At 36.5% G+C, this 14998-nt stretch overlaps 1 pseudogene; it reads left to right on the forward strand.

The window, feature by feature from the left end:
• Nucleotides 1-9794: 9794 nt before the first annotated feature.
• LOC130836320 (olfactory receptor 7A10-like) lies at nucleotides 9795-10763 on the forward strand (annotated as a pseudogene).
• The last annotated feature ends 4235 nt before the right edge of the window (nucleotides 10764-14998 follow it).

Here is a 14998-nt window from a genome sequence, read left to right on the forward strand (position 1 = left end):
TTTGATTGGGTTGTTTGTCTTTTTCATATTGAGCTACATGAGCTGGTTGCCTATTTTGGAGATTAACCCTTTGTCCTTTGCTTCATTTGCAAATATGTTCTCCCATTCTAAGGACTATATTTTTGTTTTGTTTATGGTTTCCTTTACTGTGCAAAAACTTTTAAGTTTAATTAGGTCCCATTTGTTTATTTTTGTTTTTATTTCCATTACTCTAGGAAATGGATCGAAAAAGATTTTGCTGAGATTTATGTCAAAGAGTGGTCTGCCTGTTTTCTTCTAAGAGTTTTAAAGTATCTAAGACATGGAGGCAACCTAAATGTCCATTGACAGATTAATGGATAAAGCTGTGGTACATATATACAGTGGAATAATATTCAGCCATTAAAACAAATGCAATGATGCAATTTGCAGCAACATGGATGAACCTGGAGATTATCATACTGAGTGAAGTAAGACAGAGAAAGACCAATATATGTATTGTTTACATACAGAATCTGAAAAAAAATGATACAACTGAACTTATCTACAAAACAGAAACACTCATAGACTTAGAGAATGAACTGATGGTTACCATGCGGAAAGGTGAGCAGGGGATAGGTTGAAAGACTGGAAGTCACATGTACATACTACTGTATTTAAAATAGACAACCAGCCAGGACCAACTGTATAGCACAGGGAACTCTGCTTAATATTCTGTAATAACCTAAATGGGAAAATATTTTTAAAAAGAATAGATAATTATATATATATATATAAGTGAATCACATTCCTGTACACCTGAAACTAACACAATATTGTTAATCAATTTTATGCCAATATAAAATAAAAATTATAACAAGTTTAACAACAGAAAATAGTCTATATTTCAAAGCTAAAAAAATCGTGCCATTAACAACATGGATGGACACTGAGGGTATTATAATAAATGAACTAAGTCAGGTAGAGATAGAAAAAACTGTGTAATCTCCCTTATATGTGGCATGTAAAAAAGCCAAACTCATCTAACAAAGAGCAAATAGATAGTTGCCTAGGTCTTGCGGGGTGATGAAAATGTGGAGATACTGACCAAATAGTACAAACTTCCCATTATAAACCAGAAGTTCCAGGTTTCTAATGTACAGCATGGTGACTATAGTTAACAATACCATATTATATGCTTGAAAATTGCTAAGAAAGTATACTTTAAATGTTGCTACCTCAGAAAAGGTAAATATATGCAGTACTGGATGTGTTAACTAACCTTATTGTGGTAATAATTTCACAATATATATCTGTATAAATCATCATGGTGTGTGCTTTAAAATTACACAATGTTATATGTCAGTTATACTTCGAAGAATCTGGAAAATTATTATTATTTTTTGAATACTGCCACCCTCATTTTTCGTTCCACAGTGATTTTTTCACATATGTGCTTTTTTTTTAATTTATTATTTTTTGGGGTACACCAAGTACAATCATCTGTTTTTATACACATATTCCAGTATTCCCTCCCTCCTTCGACTCCCCCACCCACCCTCCCTCGAGTCCCCCCCACCCTTCCCGTCCCAGTCCTCTAAGTCATCTTCCATCCTCTAGTTGAACTCCCTTTGTTATATAACAACTTCCCGCTGGCTATCTATTTTACAGTTGGTAGTATATATATGTCTGTGCTACTCTCTTGCTTCGTATCAGCTTCCCCTTCACCGCCAGCCCCCCCAAACCTCGAGTTCTCCAGTCCATTCTCTGCATCTGCATCCTTGTTCTTGTCTTGTCACTGAGTTCATCAGTACCATTTTTAGATTCCGTATATGTGAGTTAGCATACAATATTTGTCTTTCTCTTTCTGACTTACTTCACTCTGTGTGACAGACTCTAGGTCTATCCACCTCATGACAAATAGCTCCATTTCATCCCTTTTTATAGCTGAGTAATATTCCATTGTATATATATATATGCCACATCTTCTTTATCCATTCATTTGTTGATGGGCATTTAGGTTGCTTCCATGTCCTGGCTATTGTAAATAGTGCTGCAATAAACATTATGGTACAAGTTTCTTTTGGGATTATGGTTTTCTTTGGGTATATGCCCAGGAGTGGGATTACTGGATCATATGGTAGTTCTATTTGTAGTTTTTTAAGGAACCTCCAAACTGTTTTCCATAGTGGCTGTACCAACTTACATTCCCACCAACAGTGCAGGAGAGTTCCCTTTTCTCCACACCCTCTCCAACATTTATTGTTTCCAGATTTTGTGATGATGGCCATTCTGATCGGTGTGAGGTGATACCTCATTGTGGCTTTGACTTGCATTTCTCTGATGATGAGTGATGTTGAGCATCTTTTCATGTGTTTGTTGGCCATCTGTATGTTTTCTTTGGAAAAATGTCTATTTAGGTCTTCTGCCCATTTGTGGATTGGGTTATTTGCTTTTTTGGTATTAAGCTGCATGAAATGCTTGTATATTTTGAGGGTTAATCCTTTGTCCATTGTTTCATAGGCAACTATTTTTTCCCATTCTGAGGGTTGCCTTCTAGTCTTGTTTATGGTTTCTTTCTCTGTGCAAAAGCTTTTAAGTTTCATGAGGTCTCATTTGTTGATTCTAGATTTTATTTCCATGATTCAAGGAGGTGGGTCCAAAAGGATCTTGCTTTGATGGATGTCATAGAGTGTTCTGCCTATGTTTTCCTCTAGGAGTTTTATAGTGTCTGGCCTTACATGTAGGTGTTGAATCCATTTGGAGTTTCTTTTTGTGTATGGTATTAGGAAGTGTTCTAATTTCATTCTTTTACATGTTGCTGTCCAATTTTCCCAGCACAACTTATTGAAGAGGCTGTCTTTTTTCCATTGTATATTCGTGCCTCCTTCGTCAAAGATAAGGTGCCCATATGTGTTTGGGCTTACTTCTGAGTTCTCTATTCTATTCCACTGGTCTTCCTTTCTATTTTTGTGCCAGTACCATACTGTCTTGATCACTATGGCCTTGTAGTATAGTTTGAAGTCAGGAAGCCTCATTCCACCAACTCCATTTTTCCTTCTCAAGATTGCTTTGGCTATTCGGGGTCTTTTGCGTTTCCATACAAATCGTAAGATTTCTTGCTCTAGTTCTGTGAAAAATGCCATTGGTAATTTGATCGGGATTGCACTGAAGCTGTAAATTGCTTTGGGTAGTACAGTCATTTTCACGATGTTGATTCTTCCAATCCAGGAGCATGGTATGTCCCTCCATCTGTTTGTGTCGTCTTTGATTTCTTTCCTCAGTGTCTTAAAGTTTTCTGCCTACAGATCTTTTGCCTCCTTAGGCAGGTTTATTCCTAGGTATTTTCTTCTTTTGGTTGCAGTGGTGAATGGGAGAGTTTCCATAATTTCTCTTTCTGCTCTTCCGTTGTTAGTGTATAGGAATGCAAGAGATTTCTGTGCATTAATTTTGTATCCTGCTACTTTACTAAACTCATCAATTAGTGCTAGGAGTTTTCTGGTAGAGTCTTTAGGGTTTTCTATATATAATATCATGTCATCTGCAAAGAGTGACAATTTTACTTCTTTTCCAATTTGTATTCCTTTTATTTCTTTTTCTTCTCTCATTGTTGTGGCTAAAACTTCCAAAACTATGTTGAATAATAATGGTGTCAGGCAAAGATGTCACAAAAAAAGAAAATTACAGACCAATATCACTGATGAATATAGATGCAAAAATCCTCAACAAAATACTAGCTAACAGAATCCAACAGCACATTAAAAAAGTCATACACCATGATCAAGCAGGGTTTATCCCTGGGATGCAAGGATTCTTCAATATACACAAATCAATCAATGTGATACATCATATCAAAAAATTGAAGGATAAAAACCATGAGATCATCTCAATAGATGTAGAAAAAGCTTTTGACAAAGTTCAACATCCATTTATGATAAAAGCTCTTCAGAAAATGAGCATAGAAGGAAGTAACCTCAACATAATAAAAGCCATATATGAGAAACCAAAAGCCAACATCGTTCTCAATGGGGACAAACTGAAAGAATTCCCTCTAAGAACAGAAACAAGACAAGGGTGTCCATTCTCACCATTATTTTTCAACATAGTTTTGGAAAATTATTATTGTCTTAAAGCAAGGAGTGGGGGTATGCAATCCACATGAATGGGGGAATGAATCAATCATTGTCAAAAATAAAATCCTAAATAGGGTAAACAGACACAGAAACATGTCATACTTCTTTTGACAGCAAACATTTATGAATTATATACTATAGAATTGCAACAAGGAAGATACAAAGAGTTGGTGGAATAGTTTGATTCACCAAGAAACAGCATCTTTGCAGATATCCCCAAGAGCAGAACATAGGAACATAGCAAAACAGCCTGAAGAGTGGAAAAATTCTTACCATGACCCTTTGGAGCCAATGCGAGGGTGTCAGAGGTTTACGTCCCTGAGTACAACACAGCATAGAATAGTGGCTTTTCAGCACTCTTCTCCATGTGTGGCCCCCTGGGAGCAGATGTCCCTGAAAGATCATAGCTCCCTGTATCCCAGGAGGGGAGCAATGTTGGACTCACTTTCAGAGCCTAGAGACCCTCTGATGTCACCCTGAGCTTAGAAAATGCAGAACTGGGACAGTGTCACAGTAGCTCCTCCTGACTGATCATCTACTCTGTGCCAGGTATTTTCTATCAGCTCAAAATTATTGCCAACTTTGCACACCATCTCTATAACATAGGTGAAATTTCCTTACTGATAATCAAGGAAACAGAGGCCTAACGAATTAATTTTCTGTCATGAAGGAAATGATCAGAAAACATACGTTAACTTAAGCATGCAGAAGCTGAACTACTGAATCCATCATTTGACCACCTGAGGTCAGACCTGAGGTGGACAGGAAGCTTCTTGGTGGAGAAGGCCAAAATATCTATGTTTGACTCTAACACTGGGCTAAAGTCTTTATATTAAAAGAGTGGTGCACAGACCAGGACCTACAGCCTAAACATCAACTAGGAGCTAGATGCAAATGCAGAATCTTTGGGCCTGTCTTAGACCTACCAAATCAGAATCTGCATCTGAACAAGATCACTAAGTGACTCTTTTACAGATTGATTTTGGAGAAGTTCTGCTGTAGAATAGTGTTTCTCACCTTCCCAATGTTGACATTTGCTCTGGATAATTCTTTGTGATGGGAGCCATCCTGTGCATTATAGAATTTTGAGCGGCATCCCTGACCTTCACCCACTAGGTGGCAGTAGTACCTCCCCAGTTGTGACAACCAAAATTTTCTGAGAGAATGTCAGGTGTTCCGTGGAAGCAAATCACCCCAGTTGAGACCCACTGGCCTAGAGCATTACAACTGAAAAATTATTGGTGGAGATCCAATCAAAGCTGATCCCTTACTCAGCTTATAACTTTGGGCAGATCCATTCACCTTTCTGAGCTCCATTTCTGCAAAAGGAGAATAAGGTACATCAGAGTACAGACATCAGAGAATAAATGATTTTGAAAATAAAATAATACAAGGCATGTGACATTCTAAGCTCAGTGCACAGTGCATAAAAAATCTAGATGTATCTTTAACATTTTAAATGAAACATTGATAACAGTTTTTAATATGTATTCCAAGCATGAATCTCCTAATGGATTTGGCAGAAGCATCGTTAAGCCAAGGCTTGTGGTACCTATGTATTTATAGCAAAGGAACACACCTTTCTCTCCCTTTTTGGAAAAGAGAATAGCGATTTTATAGAGATCTCAGGATATGTTCCCACCACAAGCAATACTTTGGAAGTCCATGAGACCTACCCAAGAAAGGTTCCTCAATCTCAGATTTGGAGAAACAGTTAACTAAAGATTGTGATAAGGTGGGATGTAGTTAGATCTCTGGAAAATGCAGAAGTTCATGGATAAGGAGTAATAAAGCCTGGATTCACCTGTCTTCTCATCTGATCTCTTGGGAACAGAGATTCAGCAGGAAAATAATCCCATCTGTCCATGCCAGTGTCCCACAGGATAATGATAGGCTCAGAGGTAAGAGGAATCGTGGAAATAGTGACTAATGAGCAGACGTAGTGAGCTGTAAATATCTCCTCTGCTGCTGTCCCTCAGTGAGTACAACGATTCCCAGACAGGGCATGGTTACTGCTTCTGGATTCATAAATCTGACTGGAGGATCAATGCTTCACTCCTTGCTGCTGTCCTGTCTGAAGACAGAGCTTCAGTCTCCATCATCAACCATCCAGGGAGGAACTGGATTTCCACAATGAGACCTTCCTCTCAGAGACTCCATCCAGATGAGTCTTACAGACCTGTAGGAACTTCAGGAAGTTTTAGAGAGAATGTAAGTGGAGAAATTTACCTAAAGTCACCTGAGCACCTAAGCAGCCTAACCCAGAGACAAGAAATTGCCATGTTTTTCTGGGCTGAAAATACATTTAAAACTGATAAGTAATATATTACATACAGAAGTGTCTGTGGACTCAATAACAAAAAGATCACTGTTGGCAATTGTATGATGGGAATCAAATTCCAGTTGGATGAGAGAGAAGGATAAAGTGGTTCCAGTAATATTAGAAGATATCTGAGGTGTTTTGCAGTTCAGGGGAGTAGGAAAACAGAGTGTTAGTGCTGGAGATGTGAGCAGTGAAATTTTTTTCACACGGGGTGTTTTTGAACATGTTCTGTGTTTATAGACGGATCCAGACGGATCCAGACCCATACACCCTTATAACAGCTATTCTTGAGACAGGCACTTCATGGTATTGGTCCCATGCTGCTATTCACATGAAAAAAAAAATGTGTTTAATATACATAAAGGGACATACCAAGGAGCATTTATTTGCATTTATTTCATTACCAGGGAGGCTAAATATATTTTTGACTTTGTTAGCCCTTTACCTTCTATATGCACTTCTCTTTACAAGTACTTTGCTTGTGTGTACTGGCATCTGAGTGTTTTTATTGGTTTGACTGCATTATGTCAAAAAATTGGATTTTTTCCCCATGTGTTGTATGTTATTAATTATTTTATGTGTGTATAGATATATTTGCAGAGTTGTGCGAGAGTTTATAAGCAGTGTGTGGTCAAATCTATCTGTCAAACCCACTGTGCTTCCCTCATTGCTTTTAAACATTGAAAGTTCTGCATTTTTAGTAGTAAGAAATAGCTTTATATGCATATGGCTATCTTATTTCACATCCAGTTTTCTTTATTTAAACCGTTATATGTTTTTTAATTAAAAGAACTTTTACTAATAGCAATCATCTCTCAGGTTGTAGAACACATTCTTTTATACACAATGAAAGATCCCATATAATTTTTAATGAGCATGATTGAGTCTGGTTATATATAGGATGAAATTGTGACTTTAGATACTGCTTCTTCCACTATTTATTAAAAACTATATTTTCCTTTTCTTTTATTTCCAATATTTTGTCCATTTAATCTTAAATTACAGACCAATGTTAGTGTGATTAATTTATGCTTGTTATATATATTTTCTTTGAGATGGTAGTGTATTTATTCAACTTGTTTAGAACAGTTATTTGAAAGTACTATTATTAACATAGTTTTATTTTCCAACCATTCTTTTTATTTAATGCATTCTCATTTTCTTAACATTTATGCTATATAAACTCACCCCTCTGTTAAAAAATACAAGTTAACTGAGTGGGTGAGGTCCCTGTTCATTTCGATAATACTTTATAACATAAAAAAATAAAAAGCAATGAAGTAAATGCTTGTATGACATAAGGCAGACAGGGAAACATCATATAAAGAAAGGGGGTAGATTGTCGTGGAATACACAGTATGTTATAGAGTGTGGTTGGGGGACGTCATTGCAAATTGGATGAGGAACAGGATCAGGGCTAGTCCCACTGGATTTGTCAGATTAGAGATCAAAGCCCAAACCCTAAGAATCAAAAAGGAAAGAATGCTACAAAGAAAAGTGAGAGGAAGGTCAGGCTCACCCACTACTGGGACACTCAAAAGCAAGTGTGGTCATATAAACATGGAATAGGGACAGGAATAGAAGTTAAATCAGGGGCCTGAGGTGGACGCCATGATAAACCAAGTGGAGCAGCCAGTGTGGTCCCTTCAGTACCCAGTTCCTCCCTTTCTCTTTGCAACCTGGCTCTTTTCATGCGCTCTTCATTCATATTGCATTTGCTTCAGTAGCAGAAACTGGTCTTCTTTTAACACTAATTTTTCTTTTACTGCAGTGGGTTCCAAATTTTTTGACTGTATCCCACAGTAAAGTTTTTTACATAGGGATCAAACATGTGCACATGCAAAAAACACAGCTACACATATGGACAAACACACAGAACTAAACAAAGAGAATAACCACCAATAATTACCATTCATATACTAACAAGAAGAAATCATGCTAAACTTTTTACATGTATTGACTAAATCTATTGACTACCATAGGAGGTTGGATATCACTACGTCCATGATTTGTGTGAGGATATTAACACCTGGAATAGATGGGTTGTATCGCTCAATATTTTCAAATAGCTAATGTGTGGTAGATCCAAAATTCCAAATTCAGTTACTGATTCCAGAATATTGCATGTAATATCATACAGAAGAGTCTTTTAATGTTTCATCTTTAAAATTACTATTTCCACACATTGCATATTTCTTTCTGTAAATTGTGCATTTATTTCATTTGCACAATTCATTTGCTCATATTTCTAGTGGCTGTTCATTCATTAAGATGTTTGACTGTAAATACAAGACTCCTCTTTCCTTCGAATAAATTGCTTTTTGCTGTTTTATTAGTTATTCTAGGAATCAGGGAGGTAGAACTGCGGTTGGAATGTTGCCAGAGTCAAGGAAGCTTTCTCCTCTTTACAATCTCTCAGGGACCACCTGAGCTAACAAGATCTTTTTTTCCCAACCCATGTTAGTTTCTTTCTTTAACTCTATCTTTTTAACTGAGTTCTTTTTAATATTTATTTAAAAGTAGCAAGGAAAATGGTCATAATAAACTGGAGCACAAACTTCACAAGTCCTGGTGAGGTTCACCAACTAGAATTTGGAAACTATTTGTTCTTAAGGGTAAGAAGATTATGAAGACTTGATTTGTATAATTTCTTTGCTAATTATTATGCCTTGATGTGAGAAGAGCCTGGTAGTATCATGCCCCCAGGTCACAATGTGTTCTCTCGTGTGTGTGTGTGTGTGTGTGTGTGTGTGTGTGTGTGTGTGTGTGTGTGTTGTGGGTGATGAGCATGTATGAGAATTGGGTACTTGACCATTATGTTCTAAAGTGACCCTTAAAAGACAAATGACAGAATGTTAACAAACACATAAAAATAAGTTGGAGAACCATGTCTAGTCACAAGATTCCTGAAATCAAAATTAATAAAGTTCAAGGAACAGTATGTGAGCAAGGGATTTCCTGTGTCCTGAAGTCTCAGCTGTAGCAGGGAGGCCACCACTTTCCTCAACACTCTCTGACACCATTTCTCAAAAGTCTCACTCTTGCAATTTGCTCACCACACTGGGTACATTTTTAGCTGTGATTATGTGAAATAGGCACTTTCCTCAGGACCTTTGTGCTGGCTCTTTTCCCTGCAGAGCACATATTCCTAAGATAACATCAGGTTTCCAACCCATTTTCCCTGAGATCTCTGTTCAAACGTCCCTTTGTTTTTAGGTCATCCTGAGCTCCCAGTAAAAATAACTCACCCACCTGCTCTCTTTTATACTTGCTTTTTTCCCCCCATCACAATGTAATGGTAGCATGTCAATAATGCCCACTTTCCTAAATTTTAATCATGTTATTTAAAATTTTTCATTTCTAAGCATCACTACCACCACATGGAACAAGGGAATGATACACGAATTTCAAAATTTCTTCTTCTGGGATTATCAGAGAAACCAGAATTTCAGTATCTCACTTTTGGGCTTTTCCCCTCCATGTATCTGATCACTGTAATTAGGAACCTACTCATCATCCTGGCAGTTTGCTCAGACTCTCAACTCCACACACCCACGTACTTCTTCCTCTCCAATCTGTCCCTTGTAGACATCGGTTTCATCTCCACCTCCAACCCAGAGATGCAGGTGAATAAAGAGACAGACAACAATATTATAACCTATGCAGGCTGCCTCACCCAGATGTATTTTTCCACACTCTTTGCAGGTTGGGACAACTTTCTTTGGACTGTGAAGGCCTATGACTGTTTCTTGGCCATATGTAACCCCCTGCACTACATAGTCATTATGAATCCTCGGCTCAGTGGACTGCTAGTTCTGATGCCCTGGATCATGAGTGTGCTGAATTCCTTGTTACAAATCTTAATGGTGTCACGGCTGTCCTTCTGTACAGACTTGGAAGTCCTCCACTTTTTCTGTGAACCCAATGAGATTGTAAAACTTGCCTGTTCTGACACTTTTCTTAATGAAATACTAATATAATTTTCAACTGGGCTGCTGGCTGGTGGCCCCCTATCTGGTATCCTTTACTCTTACTCTAAGATAATTTCCTCCATACGTGGAATCTCATTAGCTCAGGGGAAGTATAAAGCATTTTGCGCCTGTGCATCTCACCTCTCTGTTGTCTCCCTGTTTTATTGTTCGGTCTTAGGAGTGTACCTTGTCTCTGCTGCAACCCACAGCTCATACTCAAGTGCAATTGCCTAGGTGACGTACACTGTGGTCACACCTATGCTGAATGCTTTTATCTTCAGTCTGAGGAATAGTGACATAAAGAGGGCTCTGAAGAGATTCTTTGGGATGTCAGGTATAAAAGGGACAATTTTACTGGAGGTGAAGAAGTGCCCTTGATTGTATGACTCAAAACATTGGAATCAGAATTATGATAAAATTTGCTCCTATTTATTTTCTGGGTTTCCAATTCTTTTTTAAAAATTTTATTAGAGTACAGTAGACTTACAATGTTGTGTTACTTTCAGGTGTACAGCAAAGAGATTCAGTTATACATATGCATATATCCTCTCTTTTTAAGATTTTCCCAAATAGGTCATTACAGTAAGTCCTTATTAGTTAGCTTCTTTATGATAATAGTATGTATACGTCAATCCAAATTACTCAATTTATCCCTACCCTGCTGTTTACTCCCTGGTAACCATAGGTTAATTTTCTAAATTTGTGACTCTCTTTCTGTTTAGTGAAAAAGTTCATTTGTACCATTGTTTTTAGATTCCACATATAAGCAATATCATACATTTGTCTTTCTATGTCTGACTTACTTGACTCCATATGAAAATCTCTACGTCCATCCATGTCACTGTTGATGGCATTATTTCATTCTCTTTATGGCTGAGTAATATTCCATTGTGTATATGTACCACTTTTTCTTTATCCATTCCTCTTTTGATGGGCATTTCGGTTGTTTCCATATCCTGGCTACTGCACATAGTGCTGTAATGAACATTGGGTGCGTGCATGGTTTCCTGCACATATATACCCAGGAGTGGGAATGTAGGATCAAATGGTAGCTCAATTTTTACTTATTTTAAGGCACTTCTATACTGTTCTCCATAATGGTGTACCAATTCATATTCCCACCAACAGTGTAGCGGGAGGGCTCCTTTTTCTCTGGAGCCTCGTCAGCATTTATTATTTGTACATTTTTTTGATGAAAATTCTGCCTGGTGTGAGATGATACCTCACTGTTGTTTTGATTTGCATTTCTCTAATAATTAGTGATGTTGAGCCTCTTTTCATGTGCTTTATGGTATCTATACGTCATCTTTAAAGAAACATGTATTTACATTTTCTGCCAATTTTTTGATTTGGTTGTTTTTTTGTTTTCTTTGAATTTTTGTTTTTCCTTATTTATTTATTTATTTTTTGAGATGGAGCAGCACAAGCTGTTTGTATATTTTGGATGTTAATCCCTTTTGGGTCACTTCATTTGCACATATTTTCTCCTATTCTGAGTGTTGACTTTTCGTTTTGTTTATGCTTTCCTTCGTTGTGCAAAAGCTATAATTAGGTCCTATTTGTTTATTTTTGTTTTTATTTTCATTACTCTAGGTGATGGATAAAAAAAGATCTTGCTGTGATTTATGTCAAAGAGTGTTCTGTAAAGGTTTTCCTCTGAGAGTTTTACAGTGTCCAGGCTTATGGTTAGGTTTTTAATCCACTCTGAGTTTATTTTTTTGTGATGGCACTAGGGAATGTTCTAATTTCATTCTTTTAAATGTAGCTGTCCAGTTTTCCCAGTGCCACTTACTGAAGAGAATTTTTTTTTCTCCATTGTATTTTCTTGCCTCCTTTGTCATAGATATGACGACCATAGGTGTGTGGGTTTACCTCTGGGCTTTCTATCCCATTTCATTGTTGTATATTTCTGTTTTTGATATAGTGCCATACTATTTTCATGGCTGTTGCTTTGTAGTATAGTCTGAAACCAGAGATCATGATTCTTCCAGGTCTGTTTTTCTTTCTTAGGATTTATTGGTAATTTGTGGTCATTTGTGTTTCCTTACAAATTGCAAAGGTTTTGGTTCTGATTCTGTGAAAATTGCCCTTGGTAATTTGACATGGATTGCATCGAATCTGTAGATTGCTTTGGGCAATATAGTCATTTTGACAATATTGAGTCTTCCAATCCAAGGACATGTTATATCACTCCATTGGTTCTGTCACCTTTTACTTCTTTCATCAGTATCGCATAATTTTCTGAGTGCATGTCTTTTTCCTCCTTAGGTAGGTTTATTGCTAGATATTTTACTTTTTTTTTTTTTTTGATGTGATGGAAATCTGCTTGTTTCCTGAGTTCTTTTCCTGATCTTGCACTATTAGTGTATAGGAGTGCTAGGGATTTCTGTGTATTAATTTTATATACTGTAATGTACGGAATTCATTGATGAGCCTTTGTTGTTTTCTTGTAGCAGCTTTAGGATTTTCTATGTATAGTATCATGCCATCTGCAGTGACAATTTTATATGTTCTATTCAAATTCAGATTTCTTTTATTTCTTTCTCTTCTCTGATTGCTTTTGCTAGGACTTCCAAAACTATATTGAATAAATTGGGAAGAGTGGACATTCTTCTCTTTTTCTGATCTTAGAGGAAATGCTTCCAGTTTTTCACCATTGAGAATGATGTTTGCTCTGGATTTCTCTTGTATGGCCTTTGTTATTTTGAGGTAGGTTCCTTCTATGAACAGTTTCTGGAGAGTCTTCATCATAAATGGGTGTTGAATTTTGTCAAAAGCTTTTCTACATGTATTGAAATGATCATATGGTTTTTATTCTTTAATTTGTTTATGTGATGTGTCACACTGATTGATTTGTGGATATTGAAAAATCCTTGTATCTCTGGAATAAATCCCACTTGATCATGGTGTATGATCCTTTAAATGTGTTGTTGGATTCTGTTTGCTAGTATTTTGTTGAATATTTTCGTGTCTATATTCATCAGCGATATTGGCCTGTAATTTTCTTTTTTTTTTTGTGATGTCTTTGTCTTGGTATCGGGGTGATGGTGGCCTCATAGAATGAGCTTGGAGGTGTTCCTTCTTCTGCAAAATTTTGGGAAGAGTTTCAAAAGGGTAGGTGTTAACTCTTCTCTAAATATTTTATAAAATTTGCCTGTGAAGATATCTGGTCCTGGACTTTTGTCTGTTGGGAGTTCTTAAATCACACTTCCACTTTCTGTACTCTTGAGTGGTCTGTTCATATTTTCTATTTTTTCACTCATTCAGTTTTGGAAGGTTGTACCTTTTAAGAATCTATCCAGTTCTTCTAGGTTGTTCATTTTATTGGTGTATAGTTATTTTTAGTAATCTCTTATGATGCTTTGCATTTCTGTAGTGTCTGTTGTAACTTCTTTTTCATTTCATTTCTATTGATTTGAGTCCTCTCCTTTATTCTCTTGATTCTAGCTAAAGGTTTATTAATTTTGTTTATCTTCTCAAAGAACCAGGCTTTAGTTTCATTGATTTCTGCTATTGCTTTCTTTGTCTCTATTTCATTTATTTATGTTCTGATCTTTGATTTCTTTCCATCTACTAACTGGGTTTTGTTTTTTCTTCTTTCTCTAGTTGCTTCAGGTGTAAGGTTATGTTGTTTATTTGAGATTTTTCTTGTTTCTTGAGGTATAATTGTATTGCTATAAATTTCCATCTTTGAATTGCTTTTGCTGCATCCCATAGTTTGGGGATTGTCATGTATTCATTGTCATTTGTCACTAAGTATTTTTTTTTATTTCCCCTTTGATTTCTTCAGGTTTCCTTGGTTATTTAGTAACATATTGTATAGCCTCCTGGTGCTTGTGTATTTTACATTGTTTTCCTGTAATTTATTTTCAGACTCATAGTGTTGTGGTCAGAAAATATGCCTGACATAATTTCAGTTTTCTTAAATTTACCAAGGCTTGATTTGTGACCCAAGATGTGATCTCTCCTGGAGAATGTTCCATGTGCATTTGAGAAGAAAGTGTGTTCTGCTGCTTTCTGATGGAATGTCCTATAAATATCAATTAAGTCTGTCTGCTCTAATGTTTCATTTAAGGCTTGTGTTTCCTTATTAACTTTCTGCCTGCATGATCTCTCCACTGCATAGGTGGGGTAATAAAGTCCCCCACTATTATTGTGTACTGCAATTTCCCCTTTTATGGCTGTTAGGATTTGCCTTAGGTATTGAGGAGCTCCTATGTTGCATGGTTATATATTTCCAATTGTTATATTTTCTTTCATTTATCCATTGATCATTTTGTAGTGCCCTTTCCTATCTCTTATAACCTTCATGTTAAACTCTATTTATTCTGTTATGACTATTGCTACTCCAGCTTTTTTTGATTTTCATTTGCATGCAATAACATTTTCCATCCCCTCAGTTTCAGTCTGGACATGGGCCTAGGTCTGAAGTGTGTCTCTTAGAGATTTGTATATATGGGTCTTTTTTTCTATCCATTCAGCCAGTCTATTTATTTTGCTTGGAACATTTAATGCACTTACATTTAAGGTAATTATTGATATGTATTTTCCAATTGACAAATTTTCTCAATTGTTTTTTTCTACAGGTCTTTTTTCTTCCCTTTCTCTTTTGT

Source organism: Hippopotamus amphibius, chromosome 15 (assembly GCF_030028045.1).
Source record: "Hippopotamus amphibius kiboko isolate mHipAmp2 chromosome 15, mHipAmp2.hap2, whole genome shotgun sequence".
Taxonomy (NCBI): Eukaryota; Metazoa; Chordata; class Mammalia; order Artiodactyla; family Hippopotamidae; genus Hippopotamus; species Hippopotamus amphibius.